An 11,434-nucleotide genomic window follows, 5' to 3' on the forward strand; every position below is an offset into this window, starting at 1 on the left:
AGAGAACAGAGGCGGTCACCGTTTCATTTGTACGGGTAGCACGGATGGCTTTATAAGCCGATTCATTATATACGTGCCACATGCCGTCTCTTGAGACAAACCAACCGCCCATTGATTGAAGGGTTTAATAGTAGCGCAGAAGCTCACACTTAAAAACAACTGGCAGAAAGGGTGGCTTGGGACTGAAATCACGATATCTGTGCGGTATTCCTTGCGGACGGACGGACGGACGGACGGACGGACGGACGGACGGACGGACGGACGGACGGACGGACGGACGGACGGACGGACGGACGGACGGACGGACGGACGGACGGACGGACGGACGGACGGACGGACGGACGGACGGACGGACGGACGGACGGACGGACAGACAGACAGACAGACAGACAGACAGACAGACAGACAGACAGACAGACAGACAGACAGACAGACAGACAGACAGACAGACAGACAGACAGACAGACAGACAGACAGACAGACAGACAGACAGACAGACAGACAGACAGACAGACAGACAGACAGACAGACAGACAGACAGACAGACAGACAGACAGACAGACAGACAGACAGACAGACAGACAGACAGACAGACAGACAGACAGACAGACAGACAGACAGACAGACAGACAGACAGACAGACAGACAGACAGACAGACAGACAGACAGACAGACAGACAGACAGACAGACAGACAGACAGACAGACAGACAGACAGACAGACAGACAGACAGACAGACAGACAGACAGACAGACAGACAGACAGACAGACAGACAGACAGACAGACAGACAGACAGACAGACAGACAGACAGACAGACAGACAGACAGACAGACAGACAGACAGACAGACAGACAGACAGACAAGAAACTTAATTGTGTCCTAAGGGACTATGTCGTAGTCGCGGGCCGCACCTGCACCGGGGGCGGAAGACCGTGATCTTCGGCCCTTTCGCAGGCCCTTTGGACAGCCCGAAGCTGGATTGAAAGGTCGTCGCTCTTGACGGCTTCTTCCCAGTCTTCTTGCCTGTTAAAAGGCGAGTGGTGCAATGCTGAACATTGCCACAGCATGTGATTAAAGGTGGACCTTTCCTCGCCGCAGTCGGGCAGCGGGGATCCACACCCGGAGCGTAGTGGCTCAGCCTAGATCGAGACGGAAATGAGCCCGTCTGCAGCATTCTCAACACCGAGGCCTGGGGTCTGCCGAGCTTCGGGTGAGGAGCCGGGAACTGCCTGCGTCCCAGCTGGTAGTGAGCCGTGATGTCGTGAAAAGTAAGCAGCGGGTCCGTGGTCCGGTCGATCCCCTGCGAAGCCGGGCCCCTCAGACCGGCGCGGTTGACGAGACCGGACAGATACATATTTGTATATACTGGCTCTAGGCGACAGCGAAAGCGGCACTCCTTGTGCTGAGTACACTGCGATGGTTGGTTATATTGCAGTAAATTGGCAGTCACGTTCTGTAATATTCATGCAGCGCCAGTAAGTGGCACTACATGAGCCATTTACTTTGCGAATTTGTGGTCCGTACTGCCCAGCAAAACAGCCTCCTTCTGGCCTCTCTTAACACGCTGAAGAGGATTGCCCGTGTCTCTGCACTTCCCGCGTAAGTAAATTTTCTTTTTGCCCGAGCTCTGTTGTACTCACACTGACCAGAAATTAGTAGCTTTGTGCTAGCACTTGTGTTCATTTAACCATTATTGGAGCTACCAAAGGTACTGTGAAATCCCGGAACTTAAGACATTTTCGTTCCAACTTTAGGCCCAATTCGAAAAGGCATATTTATCACTATCAAGTTTCGAATCTTTGAAGTTTGCAGTGTTTCCGTGATTTCCTGCAAATATAGGCACATAGCTGAGGCTTCTTCATAATGTTTCTGCATGCACACAGGGCGAAATGTGCGTGTTGGCTTGAATGATGTACCCTATGCCCTTCCCACGTGTTAGCAATTCCGGGATTCCATCCTAAAATAATTGCGAATTGTTGAACACATTGAACGTGACGTAAATAATTTTGACATTGTGTTATTCGCTTTCAATAAATGCAATGCCTAAAGCAGGGAAACTAATTTGAGGAGTAATCCGTCCTGTTAGCAAAGAAACTCAATAATTGGGTAGGTTTGTTTGATGTGGAGATCCTAGGTGCCCCGTCCTCCACCCCCCCCCCCCCCGCCCGCCCTCTAAACAATATAAACTATCAAAAATATTTAAAAAATATTTCTAGCACTGCTGATATCAATTTAAAGGAACTGACAACCGACTTTTATGGACCCAGTTTTTTATGGCGCAACGAAAAACTCACCCTCAGTAGTGTTTATACCTGCAGCGGTTACTTCCAAAAGTGCGTGGATATTTTGTAAGCAGAATCAGTCCCTCCTCTAGCAACGCTGAGAAGTGATAGCGATGCCGATTGCCCGCCTCGCAAATTGTGAAAGCCACCCATCGTCCTGCTTACACTGGAGGGAGTGCAACTGTGGTTAACAACCTATATTGTCACCTTTCCAACCACTTTTAAAGGTAAATAGACTGCTACAATAAGTTCGCGTTGTTGCACAGACCTTTCTAATAGTTGTACCGCGTTTTTTTTCCCGAGTACGTGCCTACGTCTTGGCTGGCTGGCCCCCGTCGTTGTTGTTCATCGATAGACGAGCCAAGCCAAGTCATCAAAAACGAAGGCGAAGGCTGCGCCACTTTTATACTCACTAAAAACGAAGGCTTATCTGCACATTGTAAGTTAGAAAAAACTTATAAAATGAATCTTGCTGCATTTCAAAATTAATAAGAAGACCAGGAACACTAGTAGCACTAGTAGCGTACACTAGTAGCAGGTCATGTGGTAGGCCTCATAAGTAAGTTCATGTTTTTGCCGCGTGGGGCGCCAAGGGTCATTTTTCGCGACTTTTAGTGAAGAATTAAAAATATAAATTCGCGTTTAAGGAGAAAAACAGGGCCCGCTCTAGTCAATACGATAGACGATCTTTCCATCAGCGGGGTTATCTCAATTCATGTTCGGCGCGGTTGTCTGTCCCTTTAAATCAATGAAGATCAGCGTAAAACTTACGAAGACAGCAGCTTAGGTGCAATATATTTTACAGCTCACAGTCCGCGTCAGCGAATAAAATACTGCAGGGAACTTGTACGGTCATAGTCCAGTACATAGAGTGCGCAAACAATAAAAAAAAAAATCAACAACAAGAAAACAGCGGCTAACGAACATTGTCGAAAGTGTGTGAAAGGTGCAGCTGGTAGGAAGTGTTATCGTTCGCCATTAAAAGGGCATTATTGATGAGCATGCCTGTCTCGGACAGCTTATGTAGCAGGCGGACATACAAACAGCTGACCGCTGCAAATGAGCTTTCAGTCATGTAAATAAGCTCGCTATCCGACAGTTGTCAAGTCCGTATCGTCATTTCGCTGAAGGTAAGCTTGACATCTGACATTTTGAGGCCGGTATCATGCATGATTCGTGCGCTTCACCCGCGCTGTATGTCATTATCGCACAGGGAACCATAAAGAGAGCTTAACTCTTTCCCTATAGCATGGCGAAAATAGGTGTTTTTTTTTTTTGGTACGTTTCGGCAGTCAGTCAGTCAAGAACTTTATTGAGGTCCTGAGGAGTTTTAAGCCATTGGTGATTCCACGCGGGGAGCTTCTCTGGCCAAAACCGTATGCGACGCCCAAGTCGGGACGGGAACGTGGTGACGCTCCGCCAGTTCTTGGGCCCTCTGGATGGCCTTGAGTGGGAGTTTGAGGTCCGTACTTTTGAGGGCTTCTACCCATTCGAGCTCACTGGAGAGAGGGCCCTTTGGTACAGTGTACTAGAAGGGGGCAGTGGGCTTACTCAGCCGCTCCTCTGACGCAGTCAGCGTCGCATCCAACAGGTGGCGCCACTGGCAACTTCAATGGAAGCTTTGCTTGCAGAAGCTTTGATTTTCCTTGCGTTTCTGTCGGTTTCAGTTCGAAGCAGTTCACACACACTCTTATTTGTTTTAAATTTTGGCTTACTTGAGAGTCTTTACATATCTTTAGCAAGCACTATATTTGTTTAGGCCACATGATATTTGCCATAATAGTACCTTGTGGAAAAGGAAGACGGCAACTCTTGGGCAATTTGCTGCTTATCCTAATTCTTGAACCTTTTGGACAAAGAGGTCGTCGATGACGGATTTTGCTTATGTGGAAGGGGCCTTCGAATTTTCCGAATCATCGGGCAATCGTAAAAAAAAAAATTGAAAGAAAATTTTGAATGAAAGGGACGGTGACCAAATATACGGTTTCATGCAGTGTCGACCTAATGTAAAATTTTGTCAGACAGAAAACAGTGCGCGCATACTACCCAGCTGGGCTAAAAAAAAAAAAAAAATCAGGCATGCTAACCAGATTTGTGCCTTTGCTTAGCCAAAATGAATTTGTATATATGGCTTAAATATGTCATTGCTACACTTTAGTTGTCCCATGCTTCACAGTAGCCTTCTGCGTTTATTGTTAAACATCATTACGCCGGCACACATTTATTAAATCAAATTAGGTTGATTTTTCCTCAAAGAAATGGAGGGAGGCCTGAACAAAAAGTGAAAACTAGTTCACTTTTTGCAGGCCAGGTCAGCAAAATGCAGACGTGTGACAATGTAAAAACTAATTATTTTAGCTGTGATGCTAAGAGCGTGCACATTGCAGCCAACTTCGAGGGGAAGCTTACTCTTAACAACTGCCAGCATGTCCATTACGCTGTCCGAGTGTGGCTCACTCTGACAGAAGCATTCTATCAGTAAGGAGGCCAGTGAACCTTCCTCGCAGTTTCCTTCGCTAACTGACCTAACTAGACCATATATAAAAAGAAAGACAATTCACAGTGATCAGGAACTGCGGTGGACATGAGCACAAAACGTGGCTCGAAATGGAGCTTGCATACTGCGCTCGTGTCGTCCCGGGGCTTGTCAGCTCTGTGGAGGTTTTTTCCCACTCTTTCCGCCTATTTTTATCCTTCGGGACGCCAAACAAGGACAACTTCGGCCCATCCTTCACATAAACATAGTCTGTTTGGCACCCAGGCGCGTAACAGTGATTTTGTAAGTTACTGACAGGCACTGCAAGGCATACTAATCTCTTGCAGGCTATGTGCGAAAAAAACACTGAATGAAAAAAAAAAAATCCACGCGACGACGTCCACAAAAAAAAAAAAAAAAAAAAAAAAGACAGCGCAGCTCAGGAACTCCAACTTATTATGATCGGGCACTGGGCGGGCACTGGGCAGCTGCGCCGTCGCAACCACGCTCCATTGAAACTGACGCCAGCGCCGCCGCTCGGGCTATCGGAGAAGCTCATATTTGCGACATTCGTGGAGCCGCGGCATCGCATAGCTTCCGCCGGAGAGTAAGCCCACTGCCCCCTTCTAGTACACTGTACCTTTGGTAACGTGGTGCATTGCCATAGCATGTGCGAGAGTGAGCAATAAAGTTCTGGGCAGTATGGGCAATTTGCCGGGATGTTACGGCAGATGTTTCTTTCTTTTTTCTGAAGGAACTACTGCACTCAATATTTAATGTAATACATAAACAGAAATCAAAATGAATGCACTTTTCACGCATAAAGGTTTTATTAACGAGATATATGTCATAAAAAGATATAAATTGTTAAAATCAAGATTGTGCGATAAAATTGAACAAAGTTTGTAAAGACACGCTTCTATCTACTAATAAAAAACGTTACGAAAATAATGAGATATACAAAATATGTTGTCGTCTATTATGCACTATCTCCGAAAAAAATCTACATTTTTCATTGAACAGGTATTCCGCTACAAAAATTTGACTGCAAGCACTACAGTTGGACGTGCCGCGTTGCGGCCGCCGATGTTCCGGGCTGGTTTGCGTCGTCGTCGCTGTCAAACTCAGTCCGACGAAAATCCAGCGTCCTCTGACTTGCTGCTATTCGATGTATCGATAAGATCAGCCGCAGAGGCAGCGGAATCGCGATATCTGCGATCTCCCGAAGCGCGCGCGCCGTTTTTCGGAGCCGGACATGTTTGCGTTCTGCTTTGACGATCGAGAAAATTCGGAGCGCGTTTAAAGATCGCCGCCTGGCAGGTAAAAAATTGAACCGCTTAAAAAACAAAAATATAGTTTCTCCTTTTTCACGTCCGATGGCGCAGTGTGTCCGTGAGCGGCGCGGAAGGTCTCGAAAGCGGCGTTTTAAATAGAGTGTACTAGAATTGTCTAGTACACTCTAGTTCCAAACTGGAGCGTACTAGACAATGGTCGAGTGGGCCGAACGGCGCTCTCCCGCTGAGGCGGCGCGTGTGGAAAAATTGTGCGAGGGTGCTGCGAGCGAACTGGATTGGGGCGGAGACGTGCTCCGTGGCATATTCAACGTAATTTAGCTGCGGGTGCCGAGGCCGATTGCGCAAAGTACGCTCTTAAAATAGTGCTATATTTCAACTGCAAATTTATGTTTACACCATTTTGCCAAAAATATATACTTGAGGCATGGATTATACAACACGACGTCTTCAATTTTGCTGTCATCGTCAAGCGCGCGTTCGCTACGCGGACGCTGGCAGACGCCCAGTTCTTCTCGCAGAACGTCTGTTCAGTACATTTTTTGTGTGTTTTAGTTGCTTTGGTGCGCCCGTGACTCTTGACGGCCGGTAACAAATGTAGTTTTAGCCAAGTGAACCGCTGTTTAACACTGTCTTCTAAAATTAACTGGTAATAAGCCTCCTATCTGCAACATGAAGCTACGTAAGAAAATTTTTTGATAGCGTGTCATTTTACACGCGCTTCTTGTTGGTGGAATATTGATCACTGACAATGATCGAACAAAACAATATTAGGGTGAAATAAACCAGGTTTATTAACTGCGTGGCGCGAAGAACGACCAGTGCATTTCTATGGGCAATTAAATCAATGGGTACATAGGCATATATATTCACTATATATATGTTATGAAAAAAAACATCAAATATGCTAAATGCACTCAATGACAAAGTGAGAACTCCCGAATGGAATAGGCGCACGTATTTACAGTAACAAACACACTTATGGAATACCGCACATAAAACTCTCATTCGCAGACATGATATTCATACCAGGCAAAAACACCTTATATATATATATATATATATATATATATATATATATATATATATGCAAGTGTTATATGCAAGTGTTATTGGTAGACAGTATGACGCCGAATAGTCGCTTCCGTTAGAATCTGACGCATAACACCTCAATTGAAGTCTCAGAGGTGACTGAGCGATGGAAGTGAGGACTGTCTTTCCGAATGATTGTGCTGCCTGAGAGTCGTGGTTGTTGCGCAGAGGCGCAGTTAACAAGTTCCTATATAGCTGTCATTCAATACAAACGCCCCGTTTTGGGGCAGCCTGTATATCGGCTCAACTTGATTCAGGCAAGGAAAATTTTTTATTGCGATAGCAATTATATGAACACTCCAAAGCGGATTTCTGCCGTCGGCGTCGCCATCGCCATCGCCGTGAGGTTCCGTATGACGTCAACGTCGATGAAATCGTCGCCGCGCTCCGGACGCTGTATGTGCGAGTGAAAGGGCGCGAGGGACGCGCGCTTTCACCGGGAGCGAACGCACGTCGAAGAGCCAACGCGCGTTCTGCGCCGTGCTCCCTGAAGGGCTGCAGAATTAAGGGTCTCTTTCCTCCTTTCCATATATAGAGATCAAACGCAACTTCTTCCGTCGCGCAAGAGGTTGTGGGGGAGAGAGAGAGGGGAGGCGACGTTTAGCTGCGGCACCGAATGCGTATTATTGCGATAGCAATTATATGGGCACTCAAAAGCAGATTTCTGCCGTCGCCGTCGCCGTCGCCGTCGCCGTGAGGTTCCGTATGACGTCAATGGAGATGAAATCGTCGCCGCGCGGCGAACGCTGTATGTGCGAGTGAAAGGGCGCAAGGGACGCGCGCTTTCACGGGGAGTGAACGCACGGCGGAGAACAAACGCGCGTTCTGCGCTGTGCTCCCTTAAGGGCTGCAGAAGTAGGCGTCTCTTTCCTCCTCTACAATCACCATATATGTAGAGCAAACGTGCTTTCTTCCTACGCCCGAAAGGCCGTGGGGGAGGGGAGGAAAGGGAGGCGACGTTTAGCTGCGGCACCAAGTGCCTGTTTATATCAGAGGCTCCGGCAACAGTCACCAACGCCGCACGCATTTTGAGCGAACGCGGGCAAAACGCCGACGGCGTCGACAACAGTTCTGCGCGTTGTTGGTGCTGCTGCATGTCCAAGTTTATACAGCTGATCAAACTACAATCCTTACTCCGTATAGCTCTCTACTAATTTGCTATCGCAATTGATGCTTCGCGTTTCGGGTGAAACTGCGACAATTTTTTTTTACAGTCTCACCATGTTTGCCACTCATTAAAACTGGTTGTCCCATGTGGTACCACACTTATCTTCTTCACCGAACGTAGCAGATCTACGCGTATCTCAACGTGTATGTGAGGTAGGCCGGTCCTTTTTTTAACACGAAAGTGTTTCATGCCGAGGTCCACCAAGACTTCACTGACGTATTTCCGTCACGGAAATACGTCATAGAACATAATACAAAGAAAGAAACCAGAAGAAAAAGTTCCACAAACATGCAAAATTTGGAAATCGAACCCACGACCTCTCGGTCCGCGACGATAGATCGCCGAGCGTTTAACCCATTGCGCCACAAACGCATTTGCAGAGAGCTACACAGACGCGCCTTATATATCTAACACTCCTCCGTGTACCCGCGCTCTTGCTCGGGGCGGTGCCGCCGCCTACGAGCAGAAAAGAGAAGTACTGCATTATGACACTAACGCGCACCGACAGTGAACGCTTCGGTGGTCTCAGCACTACGACGCCTCGATGCCAGCATTCGAAGGGACGCTGGCATCAAGAAGCACTACCAACGCCACCTAGGTGGCGTTCACCGTACTCAGCACAGCGGAGCGTGGCCTCCGCAATTAGCTCTGAAAATGTTTCTGAAGTTGATCGCGGAGGCTGCAATTACGACGCGCTGTACGCGCTGATTTGACTCGGTGACGATTCAGTTACGTGCTTTGTCTTGCGCGTTGTATTAGTGTGTCAGTTACGTGCTTCGTCTTTCGCGTTGTGCTAGCGTGTGCAGCGTAGTGCAGCTTCCATATGCACGACGGTTGCTCATGGTCATCGACGTTGGTAGTCGTGATGGAGGAGACGTGCCACCAGGCGTCAGCGTGGGTGCATCAACGCCTAAAGGCGCTTTAGCCACAAAACACCAATAGACATTATATATCAATGTGCAATAAACATTACACTACTTCTGTGAAGACACGTTTCACTTTCGTGTTCTATACCGATTCCTATATAAGAGGGATCAACCACATTTTTTTTGCTTCATTATTGTCGTTATGATACTGCGCCGGATAACTGAGAGCAGCCGTTTATAATATACAAGCTGCTCAGTTGAGCGGACATACAGTTGCGAACGGTATATACATTCGTGTATGAAATATAAGATAAGCGTAACATGTTTCTCTCGGAAATCAGACTCCAGAATAATTTATTTTGTTTACACCCCTAGAAAAAAGCCGAAGGACGCAGCTCGAACGACACCAGCAACTCACGGAGGTCAATGATTGCGCTGCATTCACGAAGGAAGTCAATACCGAGGATTATTACAAATTCTTGGGTTTTAGGTGGCAAAACCATGATATGATTATGAGGTACCCGGTTTAGTTTTCTCACATGGGGTTGTTTATCGTGCACCTAAATAGCAAGTACACGAGTGTTTTTTTTTTTTCCATTTCGTTCCCATCGAATTCCGCGACCTCCAGTTTAGCAACGCCCCGCCATATCCGCTATATAGCCCCTAATCAGGCTACCGCGCCGGCTTTCTTTCTTTCTTTTTTGTTTAATGCGAAGCATTTCTTGGCGAACATTTGCTACTTTGACAGTATCTATCTATCTATCTATCTATCTATCTATCTATCTATCTATCTATCTATCTATCTATCTATCTATCTATCTGTCTACCTAGTATGACCTCAACGTGACGGACGTGTATATACGCACCTCCTGATCTTATCATCATCATTCATCGCTATTTTTATCCCCCCCCCCCCCCTTCACTTCCCCAGTGTAGAGTAGCAGGCCAGAGCAAACCAACGCCCAAGCCGACCTCTCCGCCTTTCTGCAAATAAACCTCTCTCTCTCTCTCCGCCTACGTCTTTGTGATCTCATGGTCGTTTCGTTAACTTCGTACGTACCAAAATTGGCATACTATGACAAGAGCATACGACGAATATAAATGATATGTCATGACATGAATGCCATGACATGCGTGTCTTGTAGGTCATGAAACAGCCACCTACGTCTTGGTGCTCTCATGGCCGTTTCGTTAATTCGGTAGGTACCAAAATTGGCATAGTATGACAGGAGTGTATGACGAACATAATTGATAGGTCATGACATAAATGTCATGACATGCATGTCATGTAGGACATGACAATGACCCAGCTAAAAAGATTAACACTCAAGAACCACTGGAATGGATTCGGACGTGGGCACTAAGTGAAGGAAACACTAAATGATGATGATAGAAATCATAGTCATAAGCATGACTCAGCAAAAATGACAATTACTGAGGGAAAAAAGATTAACAGTCAAAAGCCTCTGAAATGGGTTCTGACGTGGGTACTAAATGAAGGAATCGCTAAAGGATGATGGTAGAAGTCATAGTCATGACCATGACTGAGAAAAAATGACAATGACCTAGCGAAAAAATTTACACTCAAAAACCACTGAAATGGGTTCGGACGTGGGTAGCATGTGAAGGAAACCCTAAAGAATGCTGGTAGAAGTCATAGTCATGAGCATGACTCAGTAAATATGACAATGGCTCAGAGAAAAAAGATTAACACTCAAAAAACACTGGAATGGGTTCTGACGTAGGTACTAAGACTCAGCAAAAATGCCAATGACTCAGCAAGAAAACATTAACATTCAAAAGCCAATGGAATGAGTTCGGATGTGGTACTAAGTGAAGGAAGAGGCTAAAAGTTGATGGTCGAAGTCATAGTCATGAGCATGACTAAGGTTTTCGCCTTTCGCCTTAAGGTCTCTCAGGTGTGGCTAAATGGACTGCTGAGGACTCATGACATGAATGTCATGACATGCGTGTTATGTAGGTCATGAAAGAGCCGCCTACGTCTTGATGTTTTCATGGTCGTTTCGTTAACTTCGTAGGCTCCCCGCACACTGCTTCGCATAACATCGATTCCCACAGAGCGTGGGGTCCGAGGGTTCTTTTCTTGAAGTATCGACTGGAAAACAAGATTCCACGTACGGCTTACGGCCAAATATTAGCATAGAGGATGACTAACTAAAACTGTTTGCGGTCGTACCTCGCGCTCGAGGTCCGACCGCAATAAATGATCCCGTACCAATTACTCCGCATTCTGTT

The sequence above is a fragment of the Dermacentor silvarum genome, chromosome 2 (genome assembly GCF_013339745.2).
Source record: "Dermacentor silvarum isolate Dsil-2018 chromosome 2, BIME_Dsil_1.4, whole genome shotgun sequence".
NCBI lineage: Eukaryota > Metazoa > Arthropoda > Arachnida > Ixodida > Ixodidae > Dermacentor > Dermacentor silvarum.